The 14,297-nt window shown below is 41.1% G+C and overlaps 1 long non-coding RNA gene across 1 annotated transcript; it reads left to right on the forward strand.

The window, feature by feature from the left end:
* The first annotated feature begins 13,358 nt into the window (after positions 1 to 13,358).
* Positions 13,359 to 13,964, forward strand: LOC311249327. The gene is made up of 2 exons (XR_014621151.1): positions 13,359 to 13,563; positions 13,738 to 13,964. It is a non-coding gene; the product is annotated as an uncharacterized lncRNA (long non-coding RNA).
* The last annotated feature ends 333 nt before the right edge of the window (positions 13,965 to 14,297 follow it).

Here is a 14,297-nt window from a genome sequence, read left to right on the forward strand (position 1 = left end):
TGCTCAGGAAAATAATAATTATGTTATTCATGTGACTAGGTTTGAGTTTTGATAACATGTTACTGGCTACTGAAATTAATGTCAAAGACCAGGATTCACTGCCCAGTTCTTTATAGCATTATAATTATTATTATTATTATTTTTATTATTATTATTATGAGAATGTAAGACATTCCAGGTCGAAAGCCTAAAGCTCAAGTCAGACCATAAGCCATTGATCTAAAAGTCAAGTTGCAGATGAGATTAATGTCTCACTTCTTACTCGAGTCCCTGTCATGTGACTCCAGTCCAACCACTGCTGTAGTCATATCCTATTTGCTTCCCCTGAGCTCATAAACAAATCCTTCATGTCCAACAAGGCCTCCCTTTTGTGTTCACATAACTTAATCAGTAGCTCAAATAGTCTGCCACGTAGCCAGCACAACTGAAATACCAGCACATGTTATAATCCAGTGAGAATTTCAAGTGACTTAGACTAATCCTTTTGTGTTTGCAGGGAGAAGCCAAGCCCAGCCGTAGCGTGACAGCACCTCTGGAGATACACCGATATCTCTAGATTTGTCTTCCTCCTCTTTTCTGTTGCTTTCTTGAACATGCAATCACATTCCACAGCAGGATTAGACACATTTTCTCTAGTTTGTATTTCCCTCTATGTTCACAGACATCTGACTGTGGGATCTCATTGATAAAAGTGTTTCTGTCTGTCACAAGGAGTTTCATGTCGCCTTCGTGCTTCTGATCCTTGGAGAATCCAAGCAAGAGAAAGGGATGGAGGGAGGGAAGGCGATGGTGCTGGTGGTGGTGGTGGTGGGAGGGTGGGGGGAGGTTGATATGGAGAGGAAGAGAGAGAAAGAAGGAGAAAAGAATGCGTGGAGGCCACATGTTTTGACAAATATTGTGTGCTGGTGTGTGTCATACCAGATATAATCAAGGGACTTGAGCGCCTGCCAATTTGCTGTAGATAGTAAATCAGTGGCGTATGAGACTCACAAGATTAGAAGAACAAACATCCCATAAATTCCAGCTGAGGATGACACCGTGTGTGTTGAAAGAAGGAAAGAAAAAAGAAACTACTACATTTTTTTTATAAATCTGACAGCTCATTACACTGAGCCCTCTCTTCCTTTACTTGAAGTCTCCAAAATCAGGAAGGAAAATGGGAAATGCTTGAAAATAATGATCTGCATAACTCAAGCAAGACCTCGGGTAGGGCCAAAAAAAATCTAAAAGTTTTTGTCTTGGTGTGAGGAGAGGGTGGTTTCCAGGGAAATTAGGCCATATCTGATTTTCTTTGCTTAAAAACACCCTGCCAGGTTGAGGGCTGTTCTTAAGCAAGACCCACAGAAGCCACATCTCTCTCCCTCTTCCTCTGTTGTTATTCGAGGGTTTTTTGGCAGCGTTCAGGCACAGGATGCAGGCCATTTGCTGCAGGAAAGTATAACCGCATTGTCTGAGCTCAGACAGCCTAATTGCCCCACAACAAACAACGTGTAAACTGAGGCTGATTATAATTTGAGTCCTGGGCCTCCGTCTGCTGATTGTAGAGGGGGCCTCCAGCGTCTATTTCATTAAGTCCCCGGGGCCAGCAAACTAAAGAGTAGGAGCTGTTATGGATATATATTTACCCACATTTCTTGTGGCGAGTGGTCAAGCAGGTCTCTTTTCATTCCTTGCAGTAAAAAAGTATGCAACGCAAGCGCAGACACACAGACTGCAACATGCAAGCCACGGTGTTTCCACATGCAGAGGTGACACAGTGAAAGGGAAGAGTCCGCGGCCTAGTTTCAACCCAGTGCAGTCATCCAGTGCAACTTTAGCTTCAGCTGTCCAGCTGTTCATTGCTTCCTCATGTCCTCTAATGAACAACATCCCAAAACACTTAACGTGTCTTTTCTTTGATGCTAATGTGTTTGCACAGTGTCCCAAAAAAGCAAATCCCCCCCTTCATGGCTCCTGTCTTCAGCCAGTCGAGATCGCCATCTGAGCCTCAGACTGTGGGGCAGACAGTGAAAATAAACTGGATGTCCCGTACGTTTGTACTTCTAAGATCTGTTTGCAGATGACAATCAGAGGATGAATCAACTTACTAGTGAGGAGTTTTTACCAATCCATTTTGGTGCCCTTGGCGAGATTAGGATTTGGCAGCTGTCGGAGGCTTCTGCAAAATTGTCCTGAGTGCATCTGGACAGTTAAAGTGTAGATTAGCCTGATTATTATTGTACAAGCAAAGACATGTAGCTGCAGCAGACAAAGGACAAACAACTGCTGCAGCCTGCACACTACCACTTGAGTGTGATTCCCACACAGAGCATATTCAATGATTATTAGGCTACCATATCATGAGGTCATCAATATAATGCTTCATCTTTTTATTTTTCCACAGTTCTGCATGAAAGTGAAAGTAATATGGCTGGGGAATTATTGATTTTAACAGGAAGGAAAAAACTGTGTGTGCAGCACTCATCTGAGCGGCTGACTTTATCTGCAGTGGTACTGGGACAGACTATTATAATGTAAGGGTCGTTTTCTTGTTTGTTATTGCAGTGATATAAATGTAATTTCTCATGCTGTTAGATTACTGCTAGAAAATATTTTTCCACGGACAGATTTAGGCTACTACATATCTGCAAACTTCACATGAAGTAACTTCAGTGTTGAAATGTAGAGAAAAAATATTGATGTAATCATTTTCCAAATCAACAACATGAAAATGTTACACTCATGTGACACATTATCAGCAAAAACCGTTGTCATTGCGTTGTATAATTATTTCTGACATTATTATCAGAAATTTCTCATGCAGTGGCGGATGATAAACGAGATGCAAGCAGTTTATTTTATTTAAGTGTGTTCACAAACATCCTCTGCGTATCTTGGGAGGTGAGAGAGGCCAAACACATCATCAGCATTGCAGTGAATCTCTTTGTTCTTATTCAATGGACATCCCAACAGGTCTCCCAGCCCCCCACACTCATCCTGGCGGCTGCAGGGCTGTTGAATCAACTACAGAATTTTGTTCCGCATTTTGTCAGCGCAGACAGACAGCACAGACAGCTCTCGAGAGGGAGAGCCGCCATGCACACTCTCTAGACTCTTGCTGTGAGGAACACTTTAGTGTAGTACTTAGCTAAAATAGAGAAAGCTTGTGGACCGGAAGAGCCCGCCATTTTATGTACTATGAAAAGGGAGGCTAAAAAACTAAAAATTGTAAAAACAAGGCGGTGGCCTTGAGCAAACATGAACCACGGTCCTGTTCATCATCTATTTGTCTCGTTAAAAAGTTTTCAGAAACCTAGTGTAGTGGCCTTTTTAGCTATAATACCATGTTGTTTGATACCAGCTGGGGAAAAACACAGCCCTTATTGAGGGCTGCAGAGGGAAAGGATGAACTTTACTGAAACTTTATATACTGCTGGGTGGCTTAACGTAAAATAATATAACCTAGCTACAACTTTAGATTATGAATATAAAATATAAATGACCTAAGTAAAGTACCAGTAGGCCTAATGCTAACTAAAGCTTTAAAATAAATGTTGTAATATTTGGCTCTGACATAAATTGAGTAGAAGAATATTGTTTAGGTTTAAATGGTATTTATCCTGTATATGTTTTTTGTGAGGCAAGCGCCATCTCATGGTGACACCTTGCAATTGAATGATGGGCGTGCTTACGATGGAATCTAGGCACACCCACAGGAGGAGGGGGGACTTCCAGTGGTTTTTCAATCGACTGGGAACCAACTGGCAGTCGGCTGGCAGCCAAAAGGCCATAGGTTGGGAGGGGAAAATTGAGGCGGCTGCATCTGTAGCAATATTATCAATATGATGATGCCATATGCACATGCAGATTAATGCACAGGCTTCCCTAGGCTACAGCCTTGGGGCCCCATGTGTGAAGGGGTCCTTGAATTGGTCAGATTATTTTTTAGAAATTTAAATACACTTTAATGGAAAAATGTATTGACCTCTATTGGTCCATTGGGTAATAAACAAACAAAACAGCACTAATTGGGCAGACATGGGTCACCTCATCCAATCAAGCTCATCGATTCGATTTGACCTACCTACATCACCAGCCGTTACCTGTCAACCAAAATTTTGCAGCGGCAAAATGTCTGACAAAAAACCCAGCAGGGCACAGAAGCGAAAAGTGCAAAAAAAAAAGGACAGAGAACTATTAGCGAAGATTCCCAAATTAACGGGATATTTTAAGGCTGCTGGTTGTCGGGGTCAAGAAGATGTGGAGATGGAGGTTGTGACCGCAACCACCGCAGCTCGTCATCTTCTCAAGCTAGTGAGGAGGGTGAGACAGCGGGCACATCCACTACAGAGCCAGCGGACACATCGGCTTTGACCTCCAGTGTCCCGGGAGTTAGCCACAATATGCTAGCCTCCGCTAATCCCTCCGTGAGTGCATCACCTGTTGCCTCAGAGAGTGCACAAGACGCCAGCAATCCTGCTAATATTACCTGGAGCTCAGATCCTGCGTGCTGGGAGAAAATTGATGAAGATATGAGGAAATACTGGATTAAGGGGGTCATATGACTGGGTTGTTAAACAGGCATGTGTCTGAATTTACTTTTATGAATCAATCTGATATATTCTGGCAAATGGTTTGCCTTCTCTCCTCCAGTGTATGAAGCAAGGATCCTCATAATCCCCACAACCCAGGATGTCAGCCAGAAAGGTTAAGTTTCGTAAATCATGCCTGAGGAATTATGAAGAACTACCACTGACATGGAAATGCTTTGGTAAAATCTGTCTCTACATGAATTAAAAACCACACAGTAAAGTCCCACTGTCAACTAATGCTAAACTTGTTGTCTTTCAGACAAAAGAGTGTACAGCTAGAAGTCGCATTGTGTCCACACAGTGAAAGTTGCCAAGGATTACAGCTACATCCCTCAGCTGAAGCATATTATCTTAGGTAAATGCTTTAGCTGTGCAGAGGGACTACTACCATGACACGGACATGGACTTCTTTCTAGAGTTTTGCCCCCACCAACAGCTGAACTGGTCAATGCACAAATCCACAGAGGACAGGTTTGTCAACCACCTGCCTCTAGTCCTATCTAGTCTATCACAAGGAGCCCCAGTGTTTGATCATGGTTCATGCAACAATATAGAATTGTGTATATCCTTTTCTGTGGATTAAATGCTGCTGTAATTTCATTTCATTTGATTTATTTTTTCTGCCAATATGACACACATGCTTTTATGTGGTTCTAATTGTTGCTTTCTCTCTCTGTGTGTGTCTCTCTCTTACTTTTGACAGACTTGTAAAAACAGTACAAGTGTGTGTGTGTGTCTATTATATATCCATTGTATTACGCTGAAACATTAGTGCATCTATTCAGCTAGATGAGAGTTGTAATTTAAACTTGCATCAATAAAGAGGTGTGGCGGCTCTATAGTTAGATGTTAGATGTTAACATGCATCATGGGTCATTTGACCCATTGACTGAAAATTAATGCAGAAATGTTTTCATATACTGGTTGAATGAGACACATCTGTTTTCATTGGATATTAGTGGAATTTCTATTTTTCAGGAATATTTTCAAGAAAAATCAGCATTTTTCATGAAAACATTGGCAGTTTTTTTTAATAGCTTCCAGGTCATTTGACCCATTGACTCAAGATCAATGCAGAGCTGTCTTCCTATACTGGTTGAATGAGACACACCTGTTAACATTGGATTTTAGTCGAATTTAAATTTTTCATGAATATTTCCAAGAAAAATCTGCATTTTCCATGAAACTCTCAATCACATTGATCACCTCACAGTGGGCTTCATTGCAGCATTGTGTGTAGTGGTCCAATATTTCTTTCACTGTGCAAATTTTGCAGATAGTTTGAAGCAGGTGATTGGGTAACAAAGCTAGCACGCAGATCACACACACAGGCTAGAGGAACAGGAATGCAGAGACAGAATTTTACGTGAAAAGATCATTATTCCATCTCCATAGTTCTGTATCAATGTAACTAAAGCTCTCACTCTTGTATCAGTTTTCAACTACATATCGGTTAATCCTCCCACCCCTAGACAGAAGGAAATATCAAAGTGATGCATTGTATACTCCTGATATAATAACACATTGTAGTGCAGTAGCAGAGTCTGCAGTGAGGTATTCTTGTGTTAGGAAGAGATGATGTTTATAGATCATGTCACACAAACTGTCACGTTTGGATGAAATGCAGGGAGAGAATTTTAAGTGGAGGGACAGTGTGAGTGAGAAAAAAAAAAAGCAGACAGCCGAACAGAAAACCCAGCAGCTCATTTTCACTCAGAAGCTCATCTCTGTCTCTCTTACCCGCCCCGATATCCACCCCACTCGCCGCCTCCCATTATCTCGAGGGGTAATTATTGTTAATCATCTTCTTAGTGAAGCCAGAGTGAGGGGCAGATGAAAGTTCAGGCGCTGAGCTCCGCAGACACCGAGCCATCGACAGATCAAAGCGGATCTTCTCTGATGATCCAACACCATGCTGCTTTGATACTGTAGCACACAAAGAAGCGGAGGCCTTGGCTGGATGACAAAGTTTGATCGCACTTTTCAAATGATACCTTTACCCTTTCCTTTGAAAGTCACGCTTTGTGCTGCCTTGATAATACATCTCTTTATAAGGCGATGTTTTGTGGTGTGTCGGCAGGTTGTTGCGCCTCACTCACCTTGTTGTCGTAAAGGAGTTCCTGAAATACACAATTCTGAGAGTTTGTAAAGCTCTGTGTCGGCAGTTTTTAAAGTCAGTGTTGTAATTACACCTGACTTTCTTTGAAATCCAAATTCAACTAGAACTTTCACTGAATATTTGGTTCTGTAAGTTTTATACGTTTTGGTGTTTATTCAACGTTCAGCTGATATCAATCAGTTTTTTGCAATACATTTTTAGTAAAAGAGCAATATCAGGTAATACCACAAAGAGCTCCAAGTTCAGCCACACAGAGCTACTATCTCACCTATAGACTCTTATTCTTGTTTTTGTTACACTCAGTGGTTGGTTGGTTAGAGGACCCAAAAGCGGACACCAGAACAGGAAGAAGTTGAAAACTTAAAGAGTAGTCAGGGAGTGGAGGTGAGCTCCGGCTCAGGCTGGCAGTTCTGCCACAGTGGAGAGGATCAGCAGAGGTTCAGGCGGCTGGACAGCAGGTTGGCTGAGCACTTATCCAGGGAGTGTGAGTTAACTGAAGAGATGGAGGAGACGCAAGATTAGGATCAAAACTGATTCACAAGGAAACACGAGTTGCTAACGAGAATGTTCTAACTAACTATGTGGACCATATACCAAGTCAAACTGATGAAATCATTTGGCAGCGAGTCGAGTGAAGACCAGGGTATTTCAACCAGCACTGACTACCACAATGGGCTGCAGGTGTGTGTGTGTGTGTGTGTGTGTGTGTGTGTGTGTGTGTGTGTGTGTGTGTGTGTGTGTGTGTGTGTGAGAATGTCAGTGGATCTGGCCACATGGAAACCCCACCCAGCCTCTCCAGTGCACCTCTGAAACACACAAGCACAAAAACACCCACAGCCAGAGCCCCAACATGACAGTTTTCCTTCTAAAGCAAGGCTGCTCAAAGGAGCCTGCGAGCCAAGTTTGGCACACCATTTTCAACTCCTCATTCATGCTTTCAGCTAGAGACTCCCTTCAAACTTTAATCAAATCACAAAAATTTACACTATGAAAACTGCATTAAGCTTTTTGAAATTGTTTAGTTTTTGAAAAAAAAATTACACTGTGCTGTACACACTGAACTCAAAATGTGCTATATATGCATTGTTGGTAGTCCCACTGGCAGTTTTACTGCTGCTTCTACCACTAATACTACAGCTTTCGCTTAGACTACCAAAGCCTTTATTACTACTGCTACCACTAATACTACTACTGCTATTACATCTTGTACTTCTAATTTCAGCCGTATGATGTAAGTTCCAGTTTGTGTTGATCTGTTTCAGGTGTAAACACGCCCCTTGCCTGTCTCTCTCTCTCTGTTTCTGTCTGTTTCTCTCCCAAACACACATGATACATGTCTGTTGTCTGTCTGTCCGTCTTCCACACACACACACACACACACACACACACACACACACACACACAGTGTCTTCAGTCAACTCTGCCTTGTCCCTCTGTTCCTCTTCCTTCATCTCCTCTGTCGAAAAGATTGTCTTTATTCAGATGAGCAAAAGGACAAGGATATGTTTTACTTTTCTGCCACTAAACAACAAGAGAACCCTTCCACTCTCACTATTCAGTGCCATGTTATTTGTACCGCTCACAGTCTTTTGTATTTAGACTTTTCAGTCCCCACAGACTCCTACACACTTGATGTAGATACAGTAGCTCATTAAACCCTTAGTTAGTCTTGTCTGTCTGTTCTCACTGTTTTATTGATGTTCAGTTATTTTTTGCCGGTTAAGGCCTCTAGCCACTTAAAGTGGTTATAAAATGTGGTTATTCAACCTTGATCCACTGTACTGCTACTGTTACTACTAATACCACTACTACTACCACAGCTACTGCTACTACTATTGCTTCTGCTGCTGTTCAACCCACCAGCATAATGATGAGATCAAATTGGAGAGAAATGTTTGCTGGTTGCAACAATGTGGCTCTGCAAGCAATTGGACTAATACTTTGGCTCCTTGGTGGGCTTCTAAATGACAGGAGCGCTGACCAACTGACGCATTAGCTCCCATTTAACTGAAAGGAAAAATATCTGGAGGCATGCAAACACAGCCACTTTTCTTAACTGCTCCACTAGCCAAGTATAAACACACAAACATTTAACAATGCACTCCAAGTATTGCATGTGCGCTCATAGTTTCTCCCATATCACCATTTAAGTGTTATCATTTACTGTCTTTTAGAGAGAAGCAGGATAAAGTGAGGTGAGCCTCAGCTAAAATCTCTATAAAATCAAGTCAAAGTCAAAGCTACTACCAACTCAGTTACCACAGTTGACAGTTTAATACCCATAATGCTAAGTCGTTACAATGTAATGAATTGAATGACAATATTGGGTCTACTACTGGGTCCATACAATCGCAATTTACAGTCACCTGTCATAAATGGCAACTAATAACTGATAGACTGACATCTTATGATCTTTACTTGTAGCGTTTGTGTATAAAGTTTACATTACAGTTCATATAGCTCAGTTTTTGCAAGGCCACAGTACCTAGAAAACAGTCACATCACATTAACTGTTACAGTTTGTGGTGAACAAACGTTGTGAGTTCATCTTGTAACTCATCCACAGCTGTCTCCAGTATTAGAAAGCCTCGATAAAATTTACTCCTGTTTAGCTTCTTTTTACGTTGTTTCTTTTCTCTGCGGCGGGCGTAGTTTCTTATCAGGAACTTTTGTTTGAGGTGATGATAAAAGTCGTTTTTCCGGAGCTTCTGGATCTTTGTGTTTACTGAATAACTAACTGAGGTTGTTGACTTCTCTGCAGTAGTTCCCCCCCAGCCTGCTCAAATGTATTACTGAAGAGACGACCCATCCTTGGCTGCTTTGCAGTGGATATCTCTGCAATACAGTACACTGGCATCCTGTACATAATGCCGGAAACTCCATTTAAGTATTGATGTTCCCCATTTTTGATGCATTATGAAATTTATTCAACTTTTCAGTCCCATTCATTTGATTCTTTACCATTGTTACTCTTTCAGCAAATTCTGAATTACAAATTCAAGGCTAGCTCCCAGCCTAAAATATATGTTGAATCCTTCATTCTCACACCACCATTATCACTCTTCATACTCTTCAGATGCGACCACCAATTCAGTTTGGCTTTAGCTTTCAACACACTTTAAAGTATTCAAAATCATTCATAAAGTTTTTACAGCCAGCAATGCAAATTTAGTGTCAGCTTTTCAACAGCCAGCATTTTTAACCACAAGTTCTTCAGAACCTTCCTTCTCTAGTTACTAACTATTTTTCATAATGTGAGCATGGCAGGCAGAGTGATCCTGTGATCATGTAGTCATTTACTTAAGGAAACTTGGAATCCTACTACCATTATACACTTAACAATACAAGAGGTTTTTGCTTGAGAGCTGTGGCCCACCATTAGGTCTGATTTTTAACCCATCAAGAGAAAAAGCTTGGGCATCCCTGTTCTAAAGAAACCGCCTTCCCACCCAGAACACTATCAGACAAAAAAACAAAAACTGGCATATATTTACCCTTTTATAATCAGAACCTTGATCTACATATCAAAGAATTACCGTATTGTACATTTTTAACCCAGCAGATTTGGTCACATTTTCAGAGGACCTATAATAAATTCATTATTGAACCAAACTTCATGAATGCTTTTTGTGACAAAGTAGTTTTTGTTCCACTCATCCATCACAGAAACATGAGAGTTGTAGAAATCACTGAAACTCAAGAATGCCATCATATACATGTTCTTTAATAGCTTTTCTTTAAGCATGTCGTAAAATTTTACTTACTTACTCCTCTCTGTTGTTGAAATATTTGATGGAAGAACATTTGGAGAACATTTAATTTTCTCTGAAAAGTTAAAGGCAACTTTAGGATTCCTATCTTCCAGCTGAAGTATACCTACAGTCATGGTGAAAAGTTCACATACACTTAATGGCAGTGTTTGGTCTTTTAATTGCTTTATCCTATCACTCAACACCTACTTCCTGTTTCTGCACTGTTGTTTTGAAGCCCTTTTAAGTCTCCTGTCACATTTCTACACTTAAAGCATCATTTTTTATAAACTCTGTTGGCTAGACAGTGTCCACAATAAACATTAGCATTGCTAGATAACACATCAAGGTAGATCGAGTTCTCTGAGGCACATACTTCACTGTCTAGACTCCCGACAAACTTGATATCTGCTATGATACCACTGCGCGGACTCTTTCTTCCTGTCTGCTTTCTCACACAGTGGCTGCTTAGCTACTGGAAGCTCTCAGTCACCTGGCAGGAGACCGCCACCCCCTGTGGCACATTGCTGTGAGGTGTGAATGAGTTTCTGTTACGACGCCTTGACCTTTTCCTGTCTCAGGACCTGCAGTGTGGTCAGGGTCAGAGGTCATCTCTTCCTTGATAAACCCCCTGAGTGCTGGCTGTTTGACACAGGGAGAGGATTAGCCTGCCTTTGATTGATTATCCTCCCATCTTAGGCAGGAAGCTGGAGATATGGAGCTGATGCTGATTGGATGATTTATGCTATTTGTTCAACTCTACTAACATTATAAAAATCTACTGAGATAAAGCAGCCTTTAAGAGTTTCTGTTTGTGCATGAATGACGGTTAAGAGTGGAATGAATGTGAGAATGATGTAAATTCGAGCTATTTATTTCATTAAATAACAGAGAACAGGATTAGATTTTGATACAGCCATTCCAAAGAAAATCTGATATGAGCAGCAGCAGTGAGCCAAAGAGACGTCTGGCCTGTCAAATAAAGCGGCAAAAATGCTGGTGCTCTATTTTGTACACATTCTCTAGAGCTGATACAGAGGCTGTGAAAGCCCCTTTGCTTTCACACAGGCCTTCTGAGACAGGATCCAAATGTGGCACAAACAAGTCAAGTTCTGATTAATATAAACTGTTATGTCATGGATGACAATTTTAGGGTCCCAGACACACACACACACACACACACACACACACACACACACACACACACACACACACACACACACTCACTGCATATACAGGTAACCAGCCGTTACTGTATTTACTTTCTGCTTTCTACTGTTTAGAAACACTGGGACTGGTGAGTGGGCTGTTGTTTTAAAGCTGCACTCAGACATTTAGCAGCTAAACAGGCAGATATTGCTTTATATAACTTGCACTGTCGGAGCTGGTAGAGACCAAAACAGAGCTAAAAGAAGTGAACATTGGACTGACGTTGATCAGGTGACCAGAGACATAAGTCCAAATGAATGCTAACATTGCTCTGTGTCTTGATGTGTAAATAGCTTTGAATGCAAACCTAGTTTGTTTGCAATATCAACTTCATACGGTAAAAATATGTTAATACTATGTTTTTGAACTTGTTCCACTGCCTCCAGGTGTCCAGGAAGAGATTTTTAGTTTAAATGCAAACCTATGTAACTTTTTCTTAAATTAAAGGTGCCATATGGAGTTTTCTTGTAAACAAAGAAAAGTTATGTTTATATTCAAATTAATTTCCCTGCTCATAAAATCATTTTTCAAGCAAATATATGAATATCATCAATCTTGCATTGTTTACATCTGTGTTTACAGTTGTTTTTAAGTTTGGTAACATGAGCTAACATCAGCCACCAGAAGCTACTAGTGATACCAGACAAAGGCTAAAATAGCAAAAACCCTCAATATATTACATTGAACAAGGATGTGTGTTATTACCTCCAACAAGGAAATTATGTCTTACTTGTGTCAGTTTGTTTGTTTGCTTGTTTATTTGTTTGTTTGTTGGTTGGTTGGTTGGTTGGTTGGGTTGTCAGCAGGATTACTGTTGGAAATCTTGTATTTTTTTGGATAACATTCAATAGGTGTGACAATTAAGGTAACAATTATAATTCAAACTTAAAGGAAAAAACAAAAAACATCTTCAGTAATAAATAGGTTGTTAATAAGTGGTTTGATACCTGCCTCATTCTTTTTTTTCCCCAAAACAACCTCTGCCCACTTCATATTAAGGACAAGAACTCAGAAAGCACAATTATGTATGTCTCTTACATTAAAGAGTAACTTATCACAAGGCTGAAAAGTAATGTTTTGATGCCCTCTCTGGTTGAAAGTTGGACCTGTTTCCCTTCTTACCACAGCCAACTGGGTGTGGTCCACCAATAATTGCATGTGTAACCATTACCAACAGTGATGTTACAGGCTCCTGGAGCACACCTTTACACCTCTGCAGCCAAGTTAAAGGAGTTAACTTGCTTTAAGGACCATTGTCAGAACAAACATTCTGTGTGTCAATGTAGCATCCTATAAGAAGCTGATTATGGGCCTAAACAGTAATGCACACTCAAGCATTCTCTTTTTCAGAATTGCCCTTGATAAAAACTCTTCCTTCATGTTTTTATTTAATTCCACGATGTCTGTTGAATTTAGCAAAGTCATTAAATACTATTCCCCATGAAAAGGAATAGGAAGCCAAATGGGGGATTGGAGTTGCTCAGCCGAACCAAAACATGTTTTTTATTGTGGTATTACTACTGTTACTCAGGTAAAAGATTTAAATATGTTTTCAACACTGAAAACATTGAACATTGTGTTTCCTGACCACCACGTAGCACCATTCAGCATCAGATTCAGCATGAGTTGGTAGCAGTATGAGCAGGGCTTCCTATCTGCACTGTTAATACCCTGAAATTTGTCTCCTATCGCAGCCGGACCCCGACCATCCTGGTCCTCCCTGCAGCTCCTCACTCCCTGACCCAGACAAGAGAGGCTTTTAGCTGGTAGAGATTGGGAGTTTATCTGCGTGCTCGTGGCTGACGTACAGTCCTCTGCCTCATCAAAGAGCACTACTGTCTTCAGTCAACTTCTTTTAATGAGCCGACCCCTGTGGCCTGAGGATATGGAGACACTCTGTCCCTCTCCACATGAGGCATGTATTGGTACTGTTACATCTTGTTACACATTGCTATCTGGCTACAGCCTACTTGGTGTCTTGCCATATCTGTTGTCTCTCTTTTTCTTTCTCATCCTTTCCTCTTTTTATGTGTGGCACATTTGTTCTCTTACCACTCTTTCTCTTCATCTCTCCTCATCCTCTACACAGCAGCTGCAGACATGACGGTATCCAGCGCCATATCACCATGACGCCTGACCTCCTGCCTCTGCTCTCTGCTCGTCACCTCTATGACATAATGTTATGATAGCAACAGCAGCAGCAGCACTCAGACTCATATCTTGTCTCCTGATGGTCAAGGGAAACACATTCACTAGACCAGTAGTTTGGAGGTCCAGCTTGTTTTTTTTAAGTTTTGTAAAGAAACTAGAACCACATTTATGTCACTATCTTTGACGACCTCCATTAGGTCAGCACCCACAGGCACCCACCATCCTCACAAATGTCAGTAGTAGCCCTGGATCTCCTCACCCCACCTTTAGCCTACATGCTGACATGTTTATACAAAGCAGTAGTGTGATTTATCCCCTCTACTGCAGAGGCACAACGGTGAGTGTCACATAAAGAGCTGGTTGAAAATGGGTCTGCGCAGACTGAACAAAGCTGATTTGTTTCTAATGCTAGATAGGGAATTATACCATGAGGTTAGTGCAACACATTCAGATTGGAAGTTGCTTGTGAATGGGAGCTGACAGCAGTACATGTTGGAC

The sequence above is a fragment of the Pagrus pagrus genome (assembly GCF_965226575.1).
Source record: "Pagrus pagrus genome assembly, chromosome: 20".
NCBI classification, from domain to species: Eukaryota; Metazoa; Chordata; class Actinopteri; order Spariformes; family Sparidae; genus Pagrus; species Pagrus pagrus.